Raw genomic sequence first — 16,641 nt, 5'->3', positions numbered from 1 at the left:
TCTCTGCACAAGCTCTCTGTGCTGAGAAGCTGATGGTGCATTCTGCTGCTGGCAGCTTCTGGGAGAAATTGTCTGCTGCTTTGTGTGGGATAGCAGACAGTCCAACCATCGTGGAGATCCCAAAACACAGATAACACTTTTGTGGCTTCTTAAGTTAGATCACTGTGATTAAAAAAAGGCTGGTAACTACATACAAATCTTTCTAGTTCAAATTTTTGGCTCATTTCCAGCTCAGATCAGTAACTGCTGGAAGGCCATACTTCCAACAGCTGTTAAGATGATTTTTTTTTTTCTTTTCTTTTTAACAAAGCTTTCAAATAGTGTAACTACCTCACATGAGCATTTTGACTATAGTATGCCTATACATTCTGGGCAGCATCTTCCACTAACAAAAATCAGTGACTGCGGCTATACTAGCGTACATCAGAAGAACTTCTTGTCCATCTTTACTGCATGTTTCCTGTGCTTTATCCCTTTGCTCTTGCAAGTAGCAGTAATAAATGTTGTAGCCGTAACTCTCCTTGACAGCACCGTATTTAAGGTTGCACCCTTTCAAAATGTGTCTTGGAGAGATGATATATTAAACAAAGTACTTCTGGCACGGATGGAGCTGTCTGTCCTTCTTAGTCAAGGGAATAGAACAGCATTTGAAACATAAACCCCTTTGAACACAGGAAAACCCTGTTTCTGTATTCCATGATAAGACAGGGAGCATGAACCATAAAGTGCAAACCATGGGGTGTGTTGTTGCATCATGAGCGTGTACTGAATGGGGATGACATCACAACATGCAAGAACACAGGCAGTATACCAGTGGAGACGTTTGTATTTAAAGTCTTTGCCCTGGAGAAATACCACACCATTTTAATAAATGATGCATCATCCATATGAGGTCCATAATCTCACATTTTCAAATTGATCCAATCTGTCTCCTATGGCAACTTCTACCAACTACCGTTCAAACTTTCAGTGGAAAAGGTAACTACCTCACAAACGTTGTCAACACAGTTCAGAGTGTTGGCCTTGGACCTGCAAAGAAAACTGTGCATGTGTTTTCTCCATCTCCCACGAAAGAGAAAAGACTCAGTATTAGCTGTTGTCGATGCAGCCCTTTTCATCAGCTCTGAAAGAAGAGAGCAGAACTCCCCACGGATTATCAAAACAAGCCTGCAAATATGCTAGATCTGGCTCTACACAGCTATACTTTCCACCAATGCAACTACAGATTGAAACCAGTCCTTGAGAAAATGCTTTCTTACCACTGAGGCAATTCCATTGCTGTAGTAAAGCCAAGTTAAAGAGGGAAAAAAAAAAGGGGGGAGGGGGGGGCATGGAACGGGGGAGAACGCTTGAGGGGGAGAAGACATTGCTAAATTCAGATCATGTCGTGGTTTACGCTAAAACCACGTTTGACATTTTACGTGGTTTTTACAACCATGTTGTAATACAGTGAAATTTGCATTTTTTTTCATATGGATTGCAAACCTCAGTAAAAAACTAGACTATTTTTTCCTCCGCTGTTAACAAGGTTGTCAATTCTAGAACAGAAGTTGGAAATAGGTACACCTACCCCAATATCTCTAGTGTTAGGTAGAAGGATAATGAGCTGGGTCTTTCCTTCAGAATCTTAGAACTGCAGCAGGTACCAGAATTTTATTTTCTTCATTTTCTACAATGTCTTATCAGTTCTGATACTAAGATGCAACTTCTTTTAGAATAAAATTACAATGAAGTGGGTCAAAATCCCAGGACAGGCCCCCAGTTTTGATCTGCTGAAACTACAAGAGACAAGCTGCTGATGCCTTGACCAGGTTACCAGCATATAAAAAACCCACCTAGAGTTCATGAGATGTGTTTGTTTCAGTCTTCAACAAAGTAGAAAGAAGTATCATGCACTCTCCAAGATCAAATTGATTTACTGAATAGAAATCATGTGCCATAACTATTGATATGTGGCCACTAGAATGGCCAAGAGTCTATCTACATGAATAATTGCTGCAGTTGGCTCCCTGTCTAAAGAGCAGATCAAACAGGATATAAGCTAGCAGCAATTATGTTGTAAAAACGTTTACATGGGTATTCAATCTGGAAAGATTGAAAAGCACAGCTTGCTTGGCACAGGTTTCCATAAGGTCCCAAAACCATGATGTTAGCAAGGCACAACTGCCAGAGGTGGGAAAATGGAAGCTCTCTCAGAGAAAAAGATAATTTTTCAGGTTTTCTTTTCATGATTTTTTTTTCCAGTCAGAAAACATGGATTCATATCAATAAAATTCTTTGCAGGACAGGAAATTAATTCAGGATTGTAACTTACCTGGTTACAATTATTTCTACAGAACCTTCTAAAAGTAAATATAAATAGGTATAATGTACACATGGAAATATATTAACCTTAATTTATTTTTAATACATGTATTTTTGTCCACAATAGAACAGTTCTTTCTCACACCCCAATGCCAGGACACCCCTAGGCCTTATTTTTGAGGAGGCTGGGGTGGGGTGTGGGGTGGGAGCATCCTCCTTCAAAAGGAAAACATCTGAAAAGAGGGGAGGGGGAAAAAAAAAAAAAAAAAAAAAAAAAAAAAAAAAAAAAAAAAAAGAAGAAAACCAAAAAACTTTCCTGACTCAAATATCACTCCACTGCTAACAGAAGGAGGAGAGGTGTAAAGCAGCCATCTTCAGCTCACTCCTGTGCTTGTCCCTTCCCACCCTGTCCTAACTAAAGATAGCTTTAATTTTAAACTGTTTCACACCGCAGTCAGATTTGGGGCATGCAAATACAAAGACAGCATTGACATATGGTGGCATTAGCCTAAGCAGGAGGTACCTGGTGCCGTAGGTTAGAGCAACATTCCCTGAAAATCCCAGAGCTTCTCTTGTTGCAGCCAGACGAACAGCTGAAAGAGCAGCAGCTGCCCAAGAGTTATTTTGGGGATTAACAAAGATTGTTTACCATATGTGGAGACCAGATAAATGACCATCCAAGTGCCCTTTCAGTCACCTGGTTTCAAACCTGCCATATTACTACGCTTCCTACAAATAGCTCATTACAGCAATTATCAGTTGCTACCACAGTAGCTTGAATATTGGTAAGTCAAAAAGCCCCAATAAAGTAAGGTTCAGCAAAGCTAATGCACACATAAAAAGCATCTGGATTCCATTGAGATGCTGCTGTACTTGAAAGGTGCTATATTAAAAGCCTCAAAAGAATGTCTGTGTAGTTGCTCTCTTCCCTCCAAATGTATGTCCAGTCCTCTGCACTTGTGACACAAATATAAAGGCTTAAGTGGAGAATGAAAGGGCTGCATACTTAGCTTCCGAATCCTTCTTTCCACGTATTTCACACAACAGACTTACCTATAAAAGGGGTAAAATCCTCTACAGTCAATAGTATAATTCCCAGTATAGGAGCTAGGAGGATGAAATCCATATTCTTATTACCTTTTTTTTTTTTTTTTTTAAAAAGGGGGATCAAGTAGGCTATTTGCATTTATCTGATCATTACTGAATTACATTCACATGCCTACGAAGTCTTAAGTTGCTGAGAAATCCAATAATATTATTTACATCTAATCAAAGTGGAACGATCAATGCCTGCTTAAAATCTCGTATTTCACAGCAAAAGTACTCAACACTTTGAAAAACAACCAAAAAACTGAAAAATCATATTGTTTTGCAAGAAAATTGAAATACATGGTCTAGTGAGAGAATAGCTCTTTGTTGACAATTTCTGAGGCAATTTCATATCCATTGGATTTCCTCATTATGCTTCTAGTCTATCAGTAGATAAGAATTTAACCAGTTTAAGAGCACAAAAGAATAAGCATCAATATTAACAAGGAGAAAAATACTTTGTATATACAATTATACATATATGATTTTTTAATTAATCACCTCTCACATTACAACGTGAGCATGAGCTTGCCTCTGGCATCAGACGATATATGGTGTATATTTTTAAATATTCCTTCCAAATGAGTGTCATGATTAAAAAGTCTGGTTGCATAAACAATTAGGTCTCTGTGTAATCCAGAGGGTTTACAAGCTTAACATTGCAGTTCACAAAACCAATAAAAGATGAACTAGCACAATTGAAGCCAATTTTAGCTATTTATAAAAACAGTAAAGAATTTAAAGGAATTCTCAGGGAAAAGAAAGAAAGAATTGTGGTGGAGTAAGGTTCAACAAACAGACCAAAAATACTTCCAGAACACAAAACAGAAAACAGAACATAACACTCTTAGGAAAGTGTTACAATGTTCTCATCCTTCCTAGAAAAAACATGCCATGAGCAAAATACATACTGCTACCTTGTTAAAACTGAACTTCACCTGTGTTTTTAATTAGTTTTCCTAAAGAAACAAAGCTTGTGCAATTACCCTTTGTTGTTCCTAATAACTTCTGCACCTGTTGGGCAGCTTCTACCAAATTTGAAAGAACATCTTTCATTCATTCTTGTACCATTTGAAATCAAGAACTATCAAGAGGGACGAACATCTTATGCATGTCCCTACGGGGGGAGGGGGGTCTTGCCTGCTTCTGAAACTGTCTTTTGAAAAGGTTCAGTTAGCCACTTATTTTTTAATTTTTGGACCATCTACCCTACGATTTTAACAAGATCATACTAGGAAAGGTTTTGCACTGTACTTCTGTAGTTTGCACACACTTCTCAGGGTACACAGATTAAATAGCACCGTGAAGCAGGTAGCGAAGAACACTGAAAACAAAACGCGCATGTCACTAATACACATTTTGTACAAATTCTTGCATACAGTGCAGAAAAACTAGACTGACTTTTCCAATTTCAGATGTCTGCAATCTTAGAAAAATTCATCTGAGGCTTTGTAAACCCATTCATTGGAGAATTGCTATCCAAAACAAGGTCTAAAGGATCAGCTAAGTGGGATGTGAGAAGCTGGCAGCACTGCACTGAGACAGTAAAGGTTATCCAAGTAACCTTCATTGTATTTGGCCAGTTTCCCAAAACACATGAAGAGAGGGTTTGTTTGTTTTGTCCTTATGTGAAAATCTTCCATTTCCACCCTAATATTTCTTAAGACAACATACAAAAGTGAGATCTCCAGAAATGCCCAGTACCAGCCTAGCTTTCCTCTCACTGAAAAGGATGACAGTTTTGCTATCGACTTCGAGGAAAACAGAACAATAATGAGTGCTCTTAAAAATTATTGTTCAGAAAACAGCATTTTGCTCTCAGTTTTATTCTAAATGTGGTATTTGATTTCCAATCTTAAATTTTCAAACTGAAGTTTTCCATTAGAAACATGAAGTAAATAAATACATAGTTCAATGTCTATTTCAAGCACTCCTATGGAGAAAAACACCTTTACCGTTTAATTGTCCTTCTTCCTAGAGTCATTCATACAGAGCTGTCCATTAAATCAAAGAAAAGGGGAAGTATGAAAAAGCACATAAGTTCCACAATGGAATGCATGTATATACATTCTTTATATTTATACTTATATATTGTTTAATTTAACCCCTTCATAAAAAATAAAGCCTTCCAAAGAAAAAGTGGCCTGAGCCAAAGTCTACGTCTTCTCGCCATGTATCAGAGAAGTCAACGGAAGAAAAATCTAGATTTTAACCAAGGCTTCTGTTTTAGAGCTATCCACATTCATGACTGATTGATTGTCTTGCCTGCTTCTTAAAAGCAAGTGAATTTTTGAAGATTAATTTTCTGCAACAGCTGTTCTATACTTACCTAAGACTACAGAACATGGATTCCTTCCCCTTGCAACATACGTGTCACCTCAAAAATGAAGCTTCAATTCCTCTGCTTACCCCCAAGCCCATCTTTTTTACCCTCCCCTGACTGCTGCTCTTTACATTTTCAAAGCAGTGTCATCCCCCATACAGAAGGGAAGCCTGAGGCAGAGATCATTTAGGATCATCAGTGAATCTATAGCACAGGTGGGATGAGAATTTAGGAGGAGAACAAGAATTATGTCCTGCAAACAGTGTACTAAACCACACCTATTTTCTTTACAGCCAAAAAGACTGTCATTACCAGCAATATTAGTTACATGAATTCTATAGGCAAGTATAGGAAAACTATCAGGAACTCTCCTGCTTGTTCAACTGTTTCACATCCAGCTCTAACTCAGTCAAAAGGATGAGGCCTACGTTTATTCACATTCTCTCTCTCTCCCCTTTCCTGTTTTCCTGATTCTGGCTGCAACCAGCACTTCAAAAAAACAAAAAAAAAATTACTCAAACTGGCCAAATCAGTACAAATCACTTGGTAATTTCAATAAGTTCAAAACATGCAGGAAAAGAAGGATTTAGTTCCTGTTATAACTGGTTTCTAGTAATGTGGGAAATATTTCCGACCTGCACAATCTACAAAACTCAAGTAACCAAAATTTATCTTAAATATTTTCATTTCCAAATAATCCAGAATTTAAAAAATAGGAACCTTTTAAATAGCATCCCATTATTTGGGAGCATAACGCAAATTAAAATTTTGTTTGTGTATTAGCACCTTCAACACCATCCGTCCTACTTACTTAATCACAGAATTATGCACAGAAATGATACAGAACAACATACACACTTCATATTCTGTAAATACAGTTTGCATTCATATTAAATAAAACATACACAACCTGTTTAAGTCTATTGTATTCACCCTTATGTCAATAAATGGCTTGACATTTTAAAATATACACACTACACATGGTGTATTTTTAGGAGCAGGAAATGTAATTCTAAAAGACATTAGGTATTCCACATATCATAAGCACATTTAAGAGAACATCAACAGCTTGTCCACTTTGGGGGAAAAAAGAGAAAGCAAACCTCCTGAGCCCAATTATCTCAAAATTTGTCTTCTTTCATTCCATTTTATCATTCAATTAGCTTAGAGAAAAATGGATAAGTTGGTTGAGATTCAATCGTCCAGAATGCTAAGACAGCACCTGATTCTTATCTTAGTTTTCACCAAATGCAGAGCAGATCCAGTGGAATCAGTCAAATCAGTGTTATACAGTAACAATGTAAGTAAGAAAAGATTCAGACCCTGACTATTTAATTCAGACTCGGGGAAAAAAGTAAGTCCTTTGTAAGTCTCCAGAGTCTTTCTAATTTGTGTTTTCCAATTGTCCAGGAATACCTGCAAGTCTGTCAGTCCTTCACTCCTATCGTCTGAAATAAGATTCAAAGAAGCTGCATACCTGAATGTCTCCAAAGAAATGCTTTTTGCCTGCAAATATCTAGCACAGACAAAAGAACAGCTCCACTTCTGTGTGGACTGAGATGGAGAGACATAATCAGAACTTGTCTCTCCTGCAACACAGAGCTTTCTGTGTCACCTTTTTTCTTCACGAGACTTTGCAGAGCTGTGTTTTTTAAATTATGTGTGATAGAAAAAACATAGAGGATTTCACCTTTTCTATTAGGTATGACTGAGACCTGAAGTGACTGCAGATTTGTTTCCTCTGAAGGTCTTTAGCTTCATTTCTTGAGTAAAGGAATGTTTGTCTCTCTAGGTATTTCCCATTCATAACTTCTGGCTAATTTCATCTAAATTTGACAGAGCGTCAGCAGTTTCAATAGATGAAATTCTTGCTCGCTTTGTGGAAATCAGCAACTAAGGAAGCACAGGATGAGGAACAAAGTGAGTGTTCCCAGTGAAGGAAGGTAATTACACCTCAATCTTTATCCAACATGTTAGCATGTGAATGGGTTTGCACTAGCCACCCTGTCTGTTGTTAATTCTCCAGCCAAGTAAGTAGGTGATATGAGAGGGATCTGAGAATGTTTTGTAGAAAGGTAAATTAGGATAACAGGATACATTTCAATAGAAAAATCAGTCCTCATTAGTTCAGCTGTTTATGAAGCAACCTGTTTTACATTTAAATTCCATGCTCAGTGTGCTATTGAGCGCTGTGGTTAGCAGAACAAATAGTGTTTTGACATTAGAAGAGATTGAAAACTGATCCATTGAAAAAGAGGGAGAAATGTAGTCAGAATTATGACAACTCTTTTCTGATATAAAACCCAGAAGATCTGTAAAGAGGTATCAGACAGCAGTCTGAAAAGCAGCTAGTTGAGGGGTGTCATTATGAAAGTAGAGATCTGAGCTTCCTCGCCATCCTGAATGAATGCCAAATCAGCATGTCAGGAAGAAGGGATTCAAGAACTCTTTCAGTTCTGTTTACAGTTCAGGGTTTAAAACAGATTCCCTCATCCCTTCTCAGACGATGACATTTTCCTTACAAAAATGAGTTTAATCACATAAAATTAAATAACCCAACTATCCAGATAATGCCCTAAACATCTACTTTTTACATCTCTAACCAAGCAACATCGTAACTTGGTAACTGTAATTTTTCCTGTTACCAGGTCAAATGGGGAATAAAAAGATAAGAAACCTCCCGGTTCTCCAAAAGCAGCAATGCTCGTCCATTCTAGGAAAACACGCAACCTTTCCAGGGAGTTCCCTATAGTGGCAGTCTTCATAAAACACCAGAAAATAGGATCTTGAATCTTTTAGAGAATAATTTGTTCATTTGATGGTAAGGATCAAATATTTAAATGTCTCGTAGTCCAACAAAGTATTTTGGGCAACATGTTTTAGACCTCAAGGATGGCACTGTACTTCCTTTCAACATACATAGGTCTTCCCAGTGCTGTGCCTACTCTCTCCACAATACATTCACAGAGAGCAGCATACTGCTCCTCTGCCTCTATTTCGATAACCAGACGAGCCAAAGCAGTACCTCCCCTCTGCTTCTTTTCTAAATTACATTCACCTTTTCTAAACAGCTTATTTAGAGTTCTGGACGTATAGCATTGCAGGTAAGTATTGCACTACAGAAGCATAATGGTTTGGGTATTTCCCCATTTTGCAATAATACCTTTCCTGACCCTTTTTAAGATCACATTTGCTCTCCTTTAGGATTACATCACAGTCACAATTGATAATCACCTTGCAGTTGACAGTCAGACCCCATTCTTTTTGTTCCTCAGTCATTTTCAAGCAATAGCATTTCCAACATATAAAAGAGAGTGTTACGACTGCATGTTATGGGCATGATCTTTCACTTCATACCGTGCATCTTATTTTTCTGTCCAGCGTTCCTGTCCACTATTGCAGTGCTCCACGTCATCAGCAACTTTCAGCTTTCTTATTTTTCATGCCAACTTCTTTAATGAGAAATCATTAAAACATTTTCAAATCTGATCTTTGAGGTACTCCAGCACTATTCTCCCTCCTACCCAGCATACTCTTCAGCTTCACTTATTGATTCATTGCAGCCATTTCTCTTGCCCACGTTTCATTACTTATTCTAAACTTCATTTTATCTTGACCAGTATTTCCCCATGTAACAGTGCATCACATGTTTTACTGAAATCCAGATAAATAAGGACTCTTGCCCCTTTCTAAAAAATTAGTTGTAACGTTATACAGCAGGTTAGTGTAGTACAACCTCTCTCTGGTAAACTCACAACACATTTCATCTCATTTGCTGTTCACCTCCATGCCTGTAAGCATCCCCTCCCTCAAAGTATGTTCTAAACTGATGTACTGAGATCAAACTAACAACTTCGTAGTCAGGCGGATGTCTCTGCACCATTCTGAAAAAGAGACACCATGGGTACCCTTTTCCAGCCATATAAAACAACCTCCTATTTGATAAATTCTAAAAAAATCCTAACCAGTGGATTTACAATTTCATGTGCTGGTTACTTCAATATTCTGAGGTAGGGATTATCAGGTCTATTCAGTTTCAACACATTAAGCTCTTTGTGGTTTGCTTCCACCTCAGAAATGGTAATTTCCTTTTCTATATATACCCCTTCCCAAGAGCTATCCTGTCTTCCCTACACGCCCTACATTATCATCTTTACTGAAAACAACAGCAGAGCATTCATTTAGCTTTCGGGCCAGACGCAGATTACCTTTAATCAGCACCCAATCATTTCTGTATGGTGTTTTCATTTTTCCTTTCTCATCCTCTCATTACATTTAGAGTTACAGAGCTGTTTACTATGTGTTTTGACTTTCTTTAAAAAGAGATCTACTCTTCTGCACTGGTGACAAACTTGAGCGCTGAATGTGTCTTGAAGGATATTCTATAAATAGGAACAATCTCATTCACCACTGGGAATCACTGAATTAATCCCAAAAAAGAGAAGAAAGTTTAAGAACTTGTGAAACTGGCACACCCTTCAACCTGAAAACTGGGCTATGGAGATCTAGCAAAAATATGTGTAAAGAAGTAACAGAGGAGGTCCCTTCAGTAGCTATGGAGCTTTTAAATCCATTGTGTATTTTCATACATAAAACTGCATCTTTACACCACTGGCTTTTAACAGATTTTGTTCATTCTTTCATGGCAGTGAATATATGAGGAAAATACCAACGTGAACTTGAATGATTCAGAAAGCAGCTGTGTTGCTGCAAGGTATGACTAAATAGGTTAATTCTCAGCTGTGACGTATGCACAGGCAACCATGAGGCAGGTAGTTAACTTGTACCAACTGCTGAGAAACCACCAGTATACACGTTTGTATCCCATGCTAAAATGCAGCCGGTATGAAGTATTTCACCCCTCAGCTGAGAAAGCAATAAGCTACAACACAGATACTCTAGAGTTACAGAGTCAGGGTAAGTGTGTGGACAATCAACACAGGCACCTGGCAGATGGTATCTTGTTATCCATATTAACCTGCTTAAGTATCAGAATCCTCTAAATCTACAAGAAGGTTATTTCCCCCCCACAACCATTTTGGTATCGCTCCGCTAGACACATATAAGTATGGCCTTCTTGTGCCGGGGAGCCCCAAACCGGGCACAGTACTGTACATGTGGTCTCACAAACACTGAATAGAGGGAAATAACCATCTACCTCACCCTGCTGGCTACACTCTTGCTAATACAACCCAGTACGTAATTGGCCTTCTTTGCTTCAAGGGCAAACTGTTCACTGACGTTCAATTTGTCATCAAGCAGGGCCCCCAGGTCTTTTTCAGCAAAGCTACTTTCTACCCAGTCTGCCGCCAGCCTGTACTTACTGTGTGGGTTAATTCCATCCCTGGTGTAAGACTTAGTATTTGCCTTCCGTTCTTCCCTTCTTGATTTCTTTCTTGTTTTGGGTTCTTTCTTATTTCCTGTTCCGCATCCAGATTGTGAGCCACAGGTAAATATGGTCGGAATCCAGAATTTCCAAGAGAGAGATTGAGGTGTGACCCTCTCCTCCTTTCTCAGCTTTGTAATCAAGGAATTCTTAGTCACAACATGACTATTCTACACACACACAAAAAAATGCATACCACGTAACAAAACTTCTTTCAAACTCTTCAGCTATCAGCACACTGCCCCGTAGACTACTTTTATCAATCTTACTTTTCCCCTTCAGAAACTCTCAGGTTCTATTTCAAGATCTTGAAATGCTGTTCAGAGAGAAAGAAGAAAGAAAACCCTCTGTCCATCTAATAGCAGTCATCTTGGCATTGTGTCTCAGCCATCCTTATTTCTTTAATTTCCCTTTATCTCCTAGATGACGACTAGTAATTTGGCCTACTGTCAGGAAGTGGAAAAAAATTGGTCCCTTATCTCAGAATGCAACTGTAGATTGCTACTAATGCTGAAATTTGCTCTTGCTTTTTGTTTTAAAATCAGATAGCTACATTACCTTGATTTCATAGCTAATGGGGGTGGGAGGTGTCCTATTTCTGAACATGTGCTATTTACAGAACAGTCTCATGTCAGTGCTAAAACACAGGAGTGAGTCATCTGTATCCTGTACATGAAAAACTAAAATGATTGCTTCAGTACTTATAAACCCCTTGACCAGCTTTCCTATTCTAGCAACACACCAAGAGCAGCACTGCTATGCATTGCTTGGGTAAGGAGCGAACCTGAATTTTCACCCTAACAGGCATGCCATATGTAGAGCATTAACTTAAACTGGGGCAAAGAAGATTTACATAATAGCTTTATATACTAATCATATAGTCTTTGGACCTCTACAGTTGGCAAATAAAAAAAATGGTGCCCTATTTATCAGGATAATTACCCAGGGGATCCTGCAACACAAGAGAAAACCTATATAAAATCAGTATAACATAACTTTTTTCCCCAGTCCCAAAATATTTTTCACAGTCTAGAAGGCACCATTATGGAAAATTCTTATGTCTTTCACACTGTCATCCAAATACCCTGTAGCAGACACCCCAGGCATATGTGGACTAATTTGAAGCAGTTCAAAGAAGGTAACTGGAAGAATGGATGTACTGTCTACAGGCTTAAGTTTGCTTGTTTAAGATTACTTGTTTGGGGAGGAGAAGTACTGTCAGTGAGGGATACAGCAGTGCTAATATAACCCAAATTTAGTGAACCAGGTCGAAAACAGTGCAAAATCCCCAGTAAATACTCATCAAAATTATTCTAAGAACAATGCTGTAATCACCAAGACTTACAGACTTTATTTATTTATTTATCTTTAAATTGATTTGTGGGTTACGCAAAATGAGGCAACTGCAGCATCGGCCGAAGAAAAAAGCCTGCAGTATGCTAATCACACCCAGCTTTGCCAAGCCACCTCTGTCCTGATCTGCAATAACTCTTCATTTCAGTTACAGATCTCCCCTGAAAAGGGGTCCTCAGTTATGCCAGACAGCATAGCAGATTAGGGTTGAGAAAAGAGGTCCAACAGGATAAGAACACCTAACTCTTTCACTTGGAGCCTCTCCTGAAGTTGAATATTGCTGTATTGATCCCTTCCCAAAGACAGTTACAGCATTAAAGGCAAAAGCTAAAATTTAACAGGATCCTATTACTGTTTACTAAGCACAATCAACTTACATGACACTTGGCAAACCACTGAAAGAGGTGACCTCTGTCCAAGCAAACTTAAAATATCCAATGAATTAGGTATTCAGTACAGTACAGCCAGTGAAACTGATAGATTTTAGTTTAATATATGTAACATTATTCTTTTCTTTCATGCATATGTTGATAGGGTTGCAGAGGATGTGTGTTTTAAGGAGGAATTCAGTCCAGAAAAACAGGTTACTGTTTGCAAATATATATAAACCAAGAACAGCTTTCTCATGCATTAGGAGAGAAAATCTAAGCACAAGGGTCAGCATGAAAAAAGAGGATAATAAGCAAGAAGAACCTATAATAAGGCTGCAATGCAGGGAGGGAGAGAAGAAGGGAGACTAAAGGTACAGGCAAAGACTATTGCCAGCATCTTGGCATACTGTTGTCAAATGTCTTGATGACTGTTGGGTAGCTCTAAGCATGGAGGACAATCAACCCAATAATCAAGGTACTTCAGCACACACAGAGTTGTTCTTTTTACCTCAGCAGGACTACTCATGGATTTAAAATTAAGCATAAAATAAATGATATAGGAACGAGGTGGAAACCAATCAGAAGACATCACAAGTGATTCTTCAACTGAGACAACACATCCCCCCACTGGCACCCATCGAAATACAAAGTAGGAGGCTGTCCAAAAGTCTTGCAGGAACTGCCTCCAGCATAAAGCCAACCTGGTTATTCTTTACTCAGGTAAAGACCTTCCTTCCCTTATCTACATCACTATTGCTTTCAGATTAGATTCTGTAAAGTGTGGCTTGCACTAATCGTAACTTAAATTTCCACGATCCGACTTCTGTAGCTATACATCCAGATCACAGCTATGAGACTCCTATGCCCCAGTTGTGAGCTGTCAGTGGGAAAGCTGTGACTGCAACACCCAGGATGTGGACAGCGAGAGGCATGCCACCGTTTAATTCCCATCACTCCTTATACAGTGTTGCTGTGGTGGCAGGTCTTGCTCCAAGCAGCTGCCCACATACAGAGTCATTTGGCTTTCAAGCCCCAAAGAGACACTGTCCATCCTCCCTGAGGAAAAGGTGGGAGGATGAATGGAAGGATGCAGGCCAAGTCTGGCCCATGAGCTGCCATTTGCATCTGCTGTAAATCACATAAACCAGACTCACAGATGAGACGGAAATTTTACCACTGAGCACAACTAGCATATTTCTCCTGCCTGCCTGCTGATGTTGGAAAACAAAGTTCTAGATAACCAAACCTCTGCTTATTCTAAAGAGCACTTAACCACACAGGACAGGTTGCATGAGCAGGATGTTCACCCTAAGGGGATTTTCTTTCTCACCCTTTGGGATTTTCTTTCCTGTTTTCCCAGATCTCACTGTCCAACGTTTACCGGAAAGCTCACTTTTGTTCTAAAATTGTTGGTGTACAACCTACTGAGCAGACACTTTCTGAGCTTGTTTGTGCAACGATCATGCTCTTAAACAAGGTTAAATTCAGCTCTTAAATCCAGTACCTTGACAATCTTGAGCTGGACGAGACTACTGACTGGATTTGGGTGGCCTGTACCTACGCTTCCTGGAATGAAAGAAAAAAAAGACATTTAACCCCAAATGGATACTTCTAATATGTTCTGTATTTATTTTTTGTTTAGAAATTAATGACATTTCTCATGCAAACTATCCAGGTAACAAAGTGCTACTTACTAGAAGGCACAGAAGTGAAGTCCTTCAAAGCACAGAAACAGAAATTAAAGCTTAATGAAAGCCAACAGAACATGTGAAAACTTATTTTCCCTTTTTTCATTATTTTATTATACCCCTTCTTTCCAAATTTGGTTACATACACAGACCTCAACAAGCACTAAATTCATGCCAATGTCTGCCATCTCTTTGTTACCCACACAGAAAAGATGAAAATGTATCATACTTTCTACTCTGCTTTTTTACTGTGGAATAAAGTATGTTTTTATTAAGACTCACGTAGCATCACAGAACCATAGAACAGTCCAGGTTGGAAGGGACCTTGAAAGATCATCTGGTCCAAACTTTGGTGGGAAAGGGAGCCTAGATGAGATTATCTAGCGCCCTGTCCAATCACAACACATAACTAAAACACTAACTGAAACACATAACTTTCACATAACTGAAACATTTTAAGAACTGTCACCCAGTAAGAAGCAATGAAGAAGAAAACATGGTTTCCTGAAAATGTGTAAGTAAATGAAAACAGAGAGCAATGTTTAAAATGTTCTCCTTCCCTCATTATCTTATGCATTACTGATAATGCTATAATGGATTCGATAGTATTTACAAACCAAATTGATTAGAGACTTTATAAACTAGTACAGCATAAACTTAAATATCACAACATATTACTAGATAATTGACAGTAACAACAAATCCCTGTGACTAGCTTTTTGGTTAAAAATCAATCCCCATTATAAAAGAATTTGGATAATGTGCTAAATGTGGATAAAATGTGCTATATTGACTATCCTCATTAAAAACACAAACAGTAACAGTAGTAATTGGCTGGATGGTTTCAAACAAATTAAGAGCATACCAGAAAATCCCCTGAAGGGAAAGTAGGGCTCCTGGATCTGGAATCTGGCAGGGAAACTCAATCCATAAGAGAAAGTCAAACTGCTTTCTCTTGCTAAATGCAGTATGACAGAATTGGCGATAAGTAAGTAAGCTCTGTTTTGCAAATTATCGAATGCAAAGCGAAGTACTGTGAGCATGTCCTGCAGTGGTTTACATCCCACTTCACTGACTATGTTGATTACCATTTTATGAGCACAGACAAGTCCTTTGCTTGTCCACAATTTTTTTCCCCAGAATAATTCTGTTTCTCACTCCAAGATATAACTGAGCTCCTAGTTGCTGTTCTGCATAATAGCCTCTTTTAGTAGCTCTGTACTATTTAGTTTTGCAGCTATTCAAGCAGCAGGACTTTCTAGAGATTGCTACTTCTACCAAGGTTAAAATAAAAACCATACCTGCATTAGGAAAAAATGACAATTTCCCCAGAAATCCTGGATGGACTGAATGTGCCAAGAAAGCGTTGCTATATTATAACCAAACACCAAGTTAAGTAAGGAAGACCTTACATAGCTCAGCCAATTATTTTCCCACCTTGCTATCCAGAATCATGTAGTTTCCCAGAATCAGTTTCTATCCTGAAATACAATTTTGCAAATGGAAAATTATCCAGGCACAAGATAAAATTTTTATTTTGCCCATTTGTCCAACTTTTCCAGAAAGCCTTAGGTGAACAAATACTCATTTCTCTATTCATCTCTCTTACTCTCAACATTGCATTTTTCTTGTGTTCATCAACAATGAACAAGCTAAAGAATTCTCCTCTTCTCTGTCCCATCAAAAAAAAAAAAAAAATTAGTAGTTACCATGGGAGAATCAGACTGCCATCTGACTAACCAAGGGCCCTCCTGAGCACACGCAACATTCTCATGCTGGTAACACACAAAGAAATAACATGCATTCCCCAGAACAACTTCTCAGGAGATGGGAATGCTGCTGTTTAACTCCTTCAAAGGCAAGGATACTAGAAACATGCATGAAGCTGCCCTGCTACCATACGCTCCTGGGCATAATTAGTCAACCAGAAACTTTCCCTTGGGAATGACAGATAAGAGGAGAATGTGATCACTGCATAAAACAGCAATGAACAGGTCATGTCAGTGTAGTAAGGAAATGACAAACTTCCCGACCTGCCAGGCAATTTTTTTCTGCAAGATAACAGGCAACATGTAAGAAATGGATGTGCAAGGACCAACACATGATGCACCTGTTTTCTATCACAAT

General features: G+C 38.5%; 1 protein-coding gene across 4 annotated transcripts in view; it reads right to left on the bottom strand.

Moving 5' to 3' along the window:
* LARGE1 (LARGE xylosyl- and glucuronyltransferase 1) overlaps window positions 1-16,641 on the bottom strand; it is a 300,218-nt gene that overhangs the window by 238,333 nt on the left and 45,244 nt on the right. Inside the window, exon 1 of one of the 4 annotated variants that reach the window (XM_030040448.2) lies at window positions 2,828-2,845. The exons of the other annotated variants lie outside the window; for them this stretch is intronic. The gene's annotated coding sequence lies outside the window, so the exon portion shown is untranslated. Of the gene's footprint in view, window positions 1-2,827; window positions 2,846-16,641 lie in introns of those variants that run through there. 4 annotated transcript variants of the gene reach the window in all.

The sequence above is a fragment of the Aquila chrysaetos genome, chromosome 17, assembly GCF_900496995.4.
Source record: "Aquila chrysaetos chrysaetos chromosome 17, bAquChr1.4, whole genome shotgun sequence".
Classification (NCBI taxonomy): domain Eukaryota; kingdom Metazoa; phylum Chordata; class Aves; order Accipitriformes; family Accipitridae; genus Aquila; species Aquila chrysaetos.
Note: the sequence above shows the minus strand (reverse complement) of the source record. Positions and strands in the feature narration are given on the sequence as shown.